Here is a 10,210-nt window from a genome sequence, read left to right on the forward strand (position 1 = left end):
TAATTTTAAACTCATAGAACTCTGCAACTCTTGGCTAATATTTTCCAGCTACAACTCGATGATTCAGAAGGTTTTTTTTTTTTTTTTAGCTTTGTTTCATCAAATCTTGATTACCAACATTATCAGTTCTCTCTAGAACCTGGAGGAAATGATTAGAAAGAGGCTACTTGTGACCTGATCTAGATAACTTTGCACTTCAAAAAGATTCGTTTTATATCCTTAATCTCAAGGATATCTTAAATATCATTCAACTAAATGTTTGCACGTAACCCACAGTTGGTGATGTATTCCAAATTTTGATATGTTATGAAATCACTCTATTAACTCCCTATCCTCTCTGGGATGTGTGTCTTTGCATCTGTTTGTAACTGCCTCTTAATTAAAATATCGAAGTAATTGAACATCAAGCAGCTCTGATACTGTAAAAGTTAATTTTAGTTCATCTTTGCAGCATCAGAAATTGTATCCACTTGTAGAACGTTACTGGGTGACACAGATTTTGCCACTTCTATTGCTTCACAGAGAGAGGTGAATCTCAACATGACTGCCTATTAACATCCTGCAAATGCTGGATGCCAGCTGGTAAAGTGAGCCAGACTTGAACACAGAAAAACCCTGAAGGGACTCCTTCCAAGCCTAGCATTAACTCAGCCTGACCCTTGCTCAGGTGTTCATGCTTTGCTGAAAGAGTTCACTTATTTGTTGTTATCCCAGTCTTTGCAAGAAGTATCACATTCCTGGCAAACAGATCAAAGACTCACTGGATATTGGGGTGAAATATCCCTAGATGTGTATGGATCCTAGGTTTATGTAGCTGTGAACTTCATTGTCAATAACATAACTAGCTTCATTTCATATATCTGTCTCTTGAAGTCACTCTTGTTGAAAAAATATTTTTCTTCCTTGTATTTCTGGTGGAAACAATCCAGTTACATGGATGTGGGTTTATTTGTTTCAGAAGTCTATAAGGATGTTCTTCAGTGGGTACTAAGTAATAGTTGAAAGGGGTGGGGCTGGAGATTTAGCTCAGCAGCATGAGCGCCTGCCTTGCAAGTGTGTGGTCATGAGTTCCATACCCGGTACCGATAAAAAAGAAGAAGACCAAAAAAAAAAAAAAAGAAGAAAGGGGTAAAATGTACTGGTAACTACTGCAAAGTAAGAAGACAGTTATGTACTGTATATCTCAAAAGATTAGAAGTGAATGTTTTTACCACAAAGAAATTATAATGTTTGAGGAAATAGATATGTTTATCATTATTTAAGCATTAACATATGCATCTATGAAAATATCACATGGCACCCCATAAAAATAAACTTTTTATGTATCAGTTAAAATAAATTTAATTTTAAATATTTAAAAAATAAATGGGAAGAGTAAATGTAATGAAGCTTGAATACTTATGTGTACCAATTCATCAAAATGAATATAATTATTATGTATCACAGACATATACTGATTAAAATAGGTGGTAAACATATTTACACTCACCTACATTTTTGTGACTGGAAAATACTTTATGTGTGGATTTTTTTTTTTTTTGGTACCGGGAATTGAACTCACGATCTAGCACTTGCCAGGCAGGTACTTATGCCACTGAGCCAAATCCTCAGCTTAGAACATACTTTAATACTCAACATTTTTATCACCATAATGTAAATCAAAACCACAGTGAGATAACATCTCAATTCCAGCTACTGATAACTATGAAAAATAATATATTTAAACTGCAAAAAATTCAAATAAAATCAAAATACTTTTTAAAAAATTACTCATTTCTCCTCTCCTGACAGAGATGAGTGCTTCTATCCAGTGGTGTGGGTAACATAACTCGGAGGCATTTTTCATATAAAGGATTATAAATTTCACAGGATATTTTAAAATTATAAAAATTGGTTCACAAATCATATAGTACTTAACACCTTGCTTTTTTTATTTAATACGACATCTTGAATACCCATCCTTGATTTTCAGTCAGAAAACACAACAATGACATAACATCGAAAAAACCATTTACTGAACAGCTGTTTTGTACTTCTTACTGTTTTAGGAAAGAAATTTCCACTTCCAATCAAGACAAGTGTCTGTCTGCAAGAATTCCATATTTTACTTAGAGGGGATCTGTGTCTGGTTCTACCTCTCTTAAAGACTTACAAGAATTTCATGAAGCATTTTGATGCTATTTGGATTTATTTATATATTTACGTTTTTATTTACATCAACAAAAATCATTGGATGGACCTTAAGTTTTAATTGTCTTTATGGGTCCAATTAGAACTGTACTAGAATTTTGGTTTCTGTTTCAATAACAAACCCTAGCCCTCACCAATTTAAGCAAGAAGAAGAGATTAACTGGGGGAATGTTGTGTGGTTCAGAGTCCAGGCATAGTAGTCAAACAATCAGGTCTGGGCAAGAGCAGGAACCACAGCTGATCTTAACAGCAGGAACCTATGGTCAGTTCAGCAGGGAGCTGCTATAGGGTAACTCAGTTGCAAATGCCTTCTCTCCTAGGGTTTCTTAGTAGGAGATTCAGCTTCCTGAGATAGAAGAGTTTCTCAGTAGGAGACTCAGCTTCCTGGTCTAGCTTAGGTCAGCAGCTTACTCCTCTGAGGAGAGGGAGTCAGTCCTGTTGTTGACTACCACTGCCATCTGGGAAGGAGCCAGGCAGTTCTGCACAGGTGAAGACAGGCTCTTTCAGGCCATGAAGGACAGAAGGAAGATAGGAGTTAAGGAAGTAAACAACATTTTAAAATGGATTTCAGACTAATTCCTCTTTCTCTGGCTTATATTTCTCATTCTCTTCAATTATGAATTTATTCAACCATCTACTTTTCTTCTATGAATGTTTTTTGAAAAATAGTACAACATTAGCAGCCACTGGCTAGCTTTATGTTCCTAAACTGATGGAATCAAAGTGCCGGTGGGTGCCAGTCAGGGTGCCTACTAAAGGGATGGTAGAACTTGTACGTCTGTACCAACATTTAAACATACGGAGGCACCACAGCAGCAGTGCTTCACGCCTTTCATGTTTTTCTGAGCAGTAAAATTGAAAATGCATAAATTCACTTGTAATAATGAAATAGTGAAAGGGTTGTTTTGATAAATCACAGCCATATCACCCAGTGACATTATTGTTTTAATGACAGAAATCTGCAGAAATAGAGAAGAGGTAGTGTACTCTCTTTCTAGAAAAATGCACGTACATTTAGCATAAAATGTCTCATAAATATTTTCGAAGGTGCAGATCCATGAAGAGTTTACCTGTGAATCTAGGGGTACTTTGTAATCATTTTACATATTCCTAACGTAATGAACTAAAGGGAAGGCATAATCATGATATGAATATATTAAATATAAAAAGTTATTTAAAATAATGTGAAAAAAGTTGCAAAACAATGTATATGAAAAATAATGTACATAGCATGATTTCTTTTTTGTAGAAGAGAACGATGTGTGTGTGTTTGTGTGCCTGTATGTCTGTGTGCTTATGCATCTGTGTGTATAGTAACACTAGGAATTGGACTACAGTACAAATATACTGAAAGCATTTCCTTCTGGTACGTCGATTATAAATTTTTCTATTTCTTTATTATAGTATTTTTTAATTCTTCAAAAATTAATATATCTGTGAAAAATTTAAAAGATATTAGGGTTAATAAAGAAAAATATTCTCTAGTCACTTATTGCTTAGCTTCCAAAAAATTATTTTACTGAAATATGATTGACACATAGAAAGCTATATGTTTCTGGTATATGATTTGATAAGTTTGGAGATAAGTATTTACCTGTTGATTTTTATGCCACCTGATTTTCATGGCCCTTTGACCAAGAGTGCAAATAATTTAAGAATATATATATATATATATATATATATATATATGAGGGCCTATATCAAGCAGTAAACACAAATATATAAATCTAGGATAAAAGTTAAGTCTGTAACTTATAACTTTTTGTCAACACAATCATTGTTCTGGTCACTGACCTAAATGGCATATTAATAAAATTTATGTCTTTGAAAGTCAAATTTCTTTACACTTCCCTCCTCAGCCCCATGGCACATGCTTTAATGGTACATGGTGTAATCTATAAACATTACATGCATACACACAGAGAGATTTTATTTCTCAAATGAAAATAGAATTGGCAGTCATTGTTTTGCATCATGCCCTTTCATGTCTAAACTTTATCCTGGACATCTTGCTATATCAGCTCCTAGAGCTCAGTTTCATTCTTTCAAGATTTGCTAGAACTCAACTTTCAGGATGCATTATAATGTATCTATAACCTCCATGTTATGCACCTAGTTTTAAAATAGTATGAAAAATATTGCAAGGAAACTTCTTATATGTATACTTTTGCATCTTTGCAAGAATGTTTCTATGGTATGGATTCCGTAAGAGATGGAATTCTTGTTCTTAATTAATTTCTCACCACTTACACGACTTCAGTCCCACTTTCTTAACTAACCTGTGAGTCCTACTGAAATAGGGACAGGGTGGGAAGAGCTGAGCTGTCCAGTTGGTTGGGAATTGAGGATGCTCAAGACTCCTATATGACCAACCAGCTTAAATGTTAAGAGAACACTACTAAGTCTGCAACAGTGCTTTGGTTTAATCATAGGAAAAACTATTCTATTAGAGAGTATCTATTTCCTTTCCAGACCCTGTACTGATCTTTGTATGAAAGAAAGAGAAGCAGCATGCCTGAGACAATATAAAAGGACTGGTCAGAGCCAGGCTTAGTGGTGCACACGTGCTTTCCCATCCACTCGGAAGCCCGAAGTACGAGGATGGGCAGTTTGAGGCCAACCCGAGCAACTTAGTGAGACCTTGTCTCAAAATTTAAAAAAAAAAAGAAAAGAAAAGCTGGTGAGATAGAAAGACTAGTCTGGTTGACACTCAAGATGCCAATTGACTATGTTGGCAGTGAAAAGAGGTAAGAATTATTCCACAAATTTCTTATTTAGATGACTAAAATTGTTTGGATTATTAAAATACTAGTGCTAAATTTGGCATCAAACAATGATCAATAGCTATTTATCCTTCCTTACTACATTTGTATACACTTCCCTGCAAATTAAAAAAAAAATACTTCTTTTGTAGCCCTGTAGGTTAAGAATTTCTCCTAGAACCAGAAATGTTTATGAAAATTAAATCAAAATGTATTCGTACAATGGAATGGTAGAGAGTAATGAAATGAAATAAGTTAAACTACATAAAATGTTGCAGCTGAGGGCCAGGGATACAGCTCTAGTTTCTTTTTCTTCAACTTTAGCATTTGGTTCTTGATAGTTCAGCAAACTGCTTTTGTAAGTCAATCCAACAGCACTAGAATAAGCACTGATTCCATAATTACTAGGTTCTAGTGGAAAAGAAAGGTAAATACATTTTATCTGTTACCTACGTATGAGTGCTTGTCTTGTAAAACTTTCTGACAGTTTTTTAAATTAATTTGGATGGGAACAGCAAATCCTTTGAGATTTAATCCCTGTACCTTCACAACAGGAAATTTGCATTGCATTTTGGTTTATTTCTGCTTCTAGTTTTAGTTCCTTTAATAAGTGCTAAAAATGCTTCATTCAGTTATTTTCCAGCGTGCTATTTCTCCAAATCGTCAAGTAGCAAGTCTTAACTTGCCTGTTTGTTGTTTTAATGAAGAGATCTCAGCCTTCTTGTCAGTAGTGCTACAGGGACACAGGCTAAATTCTACCCTGATAAATCAATTCAGACTAAGATAAGGCTCTATTGATAGAGAAGTTAGTTGTTTTGTTCAAACAATATTTGCCTGCTGTACACATGAACACAACAGAAACCTAGTTTTAAAAATCCCATTTTCTTTGGTATTGTCCTTGTTACCAACACAAAATGAGCAAATGTGACAGCTGTGATTTGGATGTCTTCCAAAGAGACTTTGTCCCCGGCCTGTTGAGCTTTTGGGAGTGGTGGAATCTTGAGGAGTTAGGACTTTGTAAGGAATTTTGTGATTAGGGGCATGTTCTTAAATGGGCTATTGAGTCCCTGGCCCTTCCTGTTTTTCATTGCTTCTGGACCATCATGAGGTGAACAGGCCTCCATTGTCAGGTGACTCCTACCATTTCGTACTGAATCACCACAGGTCCAAAGCAACAGGGCCAAGTGATTCTGGAAACCTCTGAAACTGTGAGGCAGCATAAACCTTTCCTCCTTATAAGTTGTTTATCTCAGGAATCTCATTATGATCAAGAAAAGCTGACTAATTTCTTTTACATATGAGTAATCTATTCATTTATTCAAAAGATATCTGTTGACTATTTATCACAGACATGGTGCCAGACATCAGTGAGCTCTGGGGAGGGGGAGGGGCCTATTTAAGGATGTGTATACCATCGTGGCAATGATGGTGAATGAGAATGGAAAAGCAAGCAGACAATTAAAGACAGTGGATTGCAAGCAGTATATGTGGGAATTTAGTAACTGGGCTCTCGAATCCATCTGGAGATATGGTAAATGAGGAGAATGTGCTGGGCAGATCTTCCTGAAAGTGGAAAATTGAGCTGAGATGAAAATTCCAAATAATTGTGTTGAGCTTAATGGGCTGAGAAATGAAAGAGCAGAGAGAAACAGCTTGCTTTCTCTTAGAGCTTCAAGTAGATCAGGGTAATTGGAGTTGCATAATATGAAACTCAGAGGATGATTTGAAGGATACAGTGTGGGTAGATGGACTCATGACATTGAGAGCTAGGTCCTCAGGGTTAAGCAAGCTTGGCCTTTATTTTTGTAGCAATAGGAGTTTAGAAAGTGCTTAAAACAAGGAAAAGGCAAGGTGAGATTTGTGTTCCAGAAAGATCTCTCTAGGCAAAAATTGGTAAGCACATGAATTCTTTTTGGCCTAGCAATAGAATTTTTAGGAAATTACAGTGGATGAGAGAAAATATTCACCTGTTAGAAAAATAGTGAAATTATCTTTATTTCTTATAGTGATAACTTAGTGGCAATCTCAACTAGATCTAACAAGAAAGAGATTTGAAAAATAAATATTAGCAAATTTCTATGATGCAATGTATACATTTAAAAATATTAGAAGAGTTTTGTTGACAAGGAAATTCATAGTAAATATATGGAAGGGAAAAGTAAGTGGCAAAATAATATTTTCTATGTGACCTTTTGGCTACTTCTTCAGACACACACACACACACACACACACACACACACACACACACTAACATGTTTGAGTTGTCTTTTTTTTTTTTTTTTTTTTGTCTTTTTCCTTTTTATTGGTACTGGGGATCGAACTCACGACTGCCGGCTTGCAAGGCAGGCATTTATGCCGCTGAGCTAAATCCCCAGCCCCTCACACATTAACATGTTTAAGTATGGATATCTCTGGATAGTGGGGTAAGGCATACTTAAATTGGTTTCTTTTTGCTTATCTGGATTTTAAAATTTTTAAAAATACATGTGATTACTAACCTGAAAATAAATGTCTTTAAAATATTTTACATGAAAGTAAGTAACTGTTAAAAGGAAGATAGGGAAGCAGAAATGCTCACTTTGAAATTTGTATTTTTTCTTGTGCATGCTCTGTGTTTCCCCTTCTTAGTCTAATTCCTGTGACTTCAGACACTTTGGAACAAGAATTAAAAGCAGGATCTTCAGTTATTTCTAAGCATTAGGTTTGGGGTCACCAAGACCACATGAGGGTCAAATCATTCTTTCTCTTCTGTCTTGATTGGTGACATATATCTATTGCCAACTGCTTGGATTTTGGGTTCATGAGCTTCCAAAGGCACTTACCTGCTTTGAAGAAGGTAAATCATCCCCTTAACCCTGTTGAATCTTCCCAACTGATCCACTGCAATCAGAGAAACTCCTCAGAGTATTGTTCTGAAGCCATTTAAACCACCCTCCAGACCTCAGCTGGTGCTTTCCTAATCTCTATATTCTGCCTCCTGAATGCAAGCCCACAGAATCTTACTTTGGATTGTTTTTGAATTATCTTATTCTTACCTTTCTCCTAGCCTCATGCTCGTGCCTTCCTCTGGTTGTGCTTCTTCTAGATGGATGACATTCCTTAAAATAGTAGCTCTAAAGTTTCCATGTCAAAAAAAAAAACAAAACAAAACAAAACAAAACAAAAACAAAAAAAAAAACCTAGCTGGAGACCTTGCTATGAATTCACATTCTTAATCCGCACTCCTTGGAGATCCTGATGTAGTAGTTCTGGCTCTGGGAGTGGCAATCTGCAGTTTAACTGACACCTCCAAGTAATTCTGATGACTACCGCTCATGGGCAGTATGTTGAGAAAGGGCAACGTATTTCTCTCCTAGTTTGCACAACATAGTTCGCTCTCCCTGTCCTTTTACCTCTCCATTAGCTCTAGAAAACTACACTCTACAGCACTTACAAGAACAATATGGGAAGAAGTGATGTACTGGAGCCACAGGCTCCTAGAAGAGCAGGTGACTGCAGAGTGGTCCTTGCCACCGTTGGAGCTGCCAGGGACATTTTGAGTGTGTACTTATTTTCCAGTAAGAAGGTTTACAACTTCCACCTGATGACTGAAGAACATCTACTATCCAAAATGTTAAAGGAATCCTACAATGTTATTAAATAGATTTATGATTTGAAAATGAATTAGTTTCCCATTTGATATGCTTCAGGTCTAAACATTGTGCAACTTCAATTGCTTTCTTGGGTCATGACCCATCTTGGCATGGATTTTACTGCCTCGGCAAGTGTGAGAAGAACATATGTGAGGAGGAGATACAGAAAAGGCGCCTGCTGGCCCTTTGTCCTCATCAGCCTTTTCCCTTGGCATTTTATGGTATTTACATGGGTTTTCATCTGGGCCTTTCTCACCCTCTTTCTTCAGCAGCTGACTATCCTTATTGTTCACTCCTGTGCTCATTAGAATATATTTCAAATAGCACAAACAAAAATTGAAATATGCTAAAAAGAGGCTGCATGAAAAGATTTATAGGTTTTTGCAAAAATGCCTGAATTTATTGCTGCCAGGGGGACTGCAACATAATTTTTTTGTTGTTTTATAGACTCTAAAATAGAGACAAAGAGAGTACTCACTGGATTCATGTAGTTAGCATCTTTTACAGTTAGGGCTTGAGCACAAAACCTGGATCCACCACTCAAATCAAGCTTTGAGTTGGGACTAGAAGATAGAGAGGTAGAGTAGTGGTCACTTTGCAGAATCCATTTTGGCAGTCAGTGGTTGTGGACATATCCAGTTCTCAGAGGCAGCATTTCAACAGCATCCTGTATCCAGTGTCATAAGTATAAACTGTGAATTTAGTGTCACAGTGGGGGTGTGGGTGATGCCTTCACATAGACCACATCTATGGCTTAGGTTTTGAGATTTTTTTTCCTAGTTGCACAGCTATGCTGGGTTCAGTGGCCCTTACTGAGGGTTCATGAGCTACTCAGAGCATTTTCAATAATTTCCTTTCTGCTAAAACCAGCCACAGTCAATTTCTATTGGCCTCTTTTCCCAAACATACCATGTTCAACCATGCCTCTGTATCTTCCTCATGTTCATTTTCCTTTTCTGAATGACATGAATTTTTATCTAATTTCATCATAAGTGGTAAGCCATTTACAAATTAGTAGAACAGGTGCTTATTTCTTTGCTTTCTCACTTGATTTTGGAAATTTCCAAACTTATGCAAAAGAAGAGAGAATATTACTGTGAGTTCTATAACTCATCATGCAGTTCCAAAATTTTGCCACTCATTTTTCATCTTTCCTTTTTCCTTATCCTTGTGAGAGTGAAAGAGAGGAAATGGAGTAATTTAATGGTGGTTACAGAGCTTATATTATCTCATCCATACTTTGTATGTACTTCTAACAGATGGTAACTTAAAAATAAACACTACCATTACCAAAACTAATTAAAAGCAGCGTATTAGTTAATATCTCGGTTTTCCTCCAAATGGATTTTTATAATCGGTTTTTTGAATGAGGCTTCAAATATAGTCCATACAATGTATTTAAGGGATAAGTTTTATGTCCCTAAATTTATTTTTATTAAGCTAAAATCCACAAGCCTAATATGTCTCTTAAATCTCTTAAAAACTATAAGAGTTCTTCCTTCCCCTTTATTTCATACTACTTATTTTTGGAGAATTTCTTAATGTGCCATAGAATTTCTAAATCTCTGGGTCATCTGACTATATCCTTGTGATGTTGTTATCATGTTGATTTGCTCATTTTTCCCT

This window comes from Cavia porcellus, unplaced genomic scaffold (assembly GCF_034190915.1).
Source record: "Cavia porcellus strain 051 isolate PalLab524CR breed Dunkin Hartley unplaced genomic scaffold, mCavPor4.1 scaffold_13, whole genome shotgun sequence".
Taxonomy (NCBI): Eukaryota; Metazoa; Chordata; class Mammalia; order Rodentia; family Caviidae; genus Cavia; species Cavia porcellus.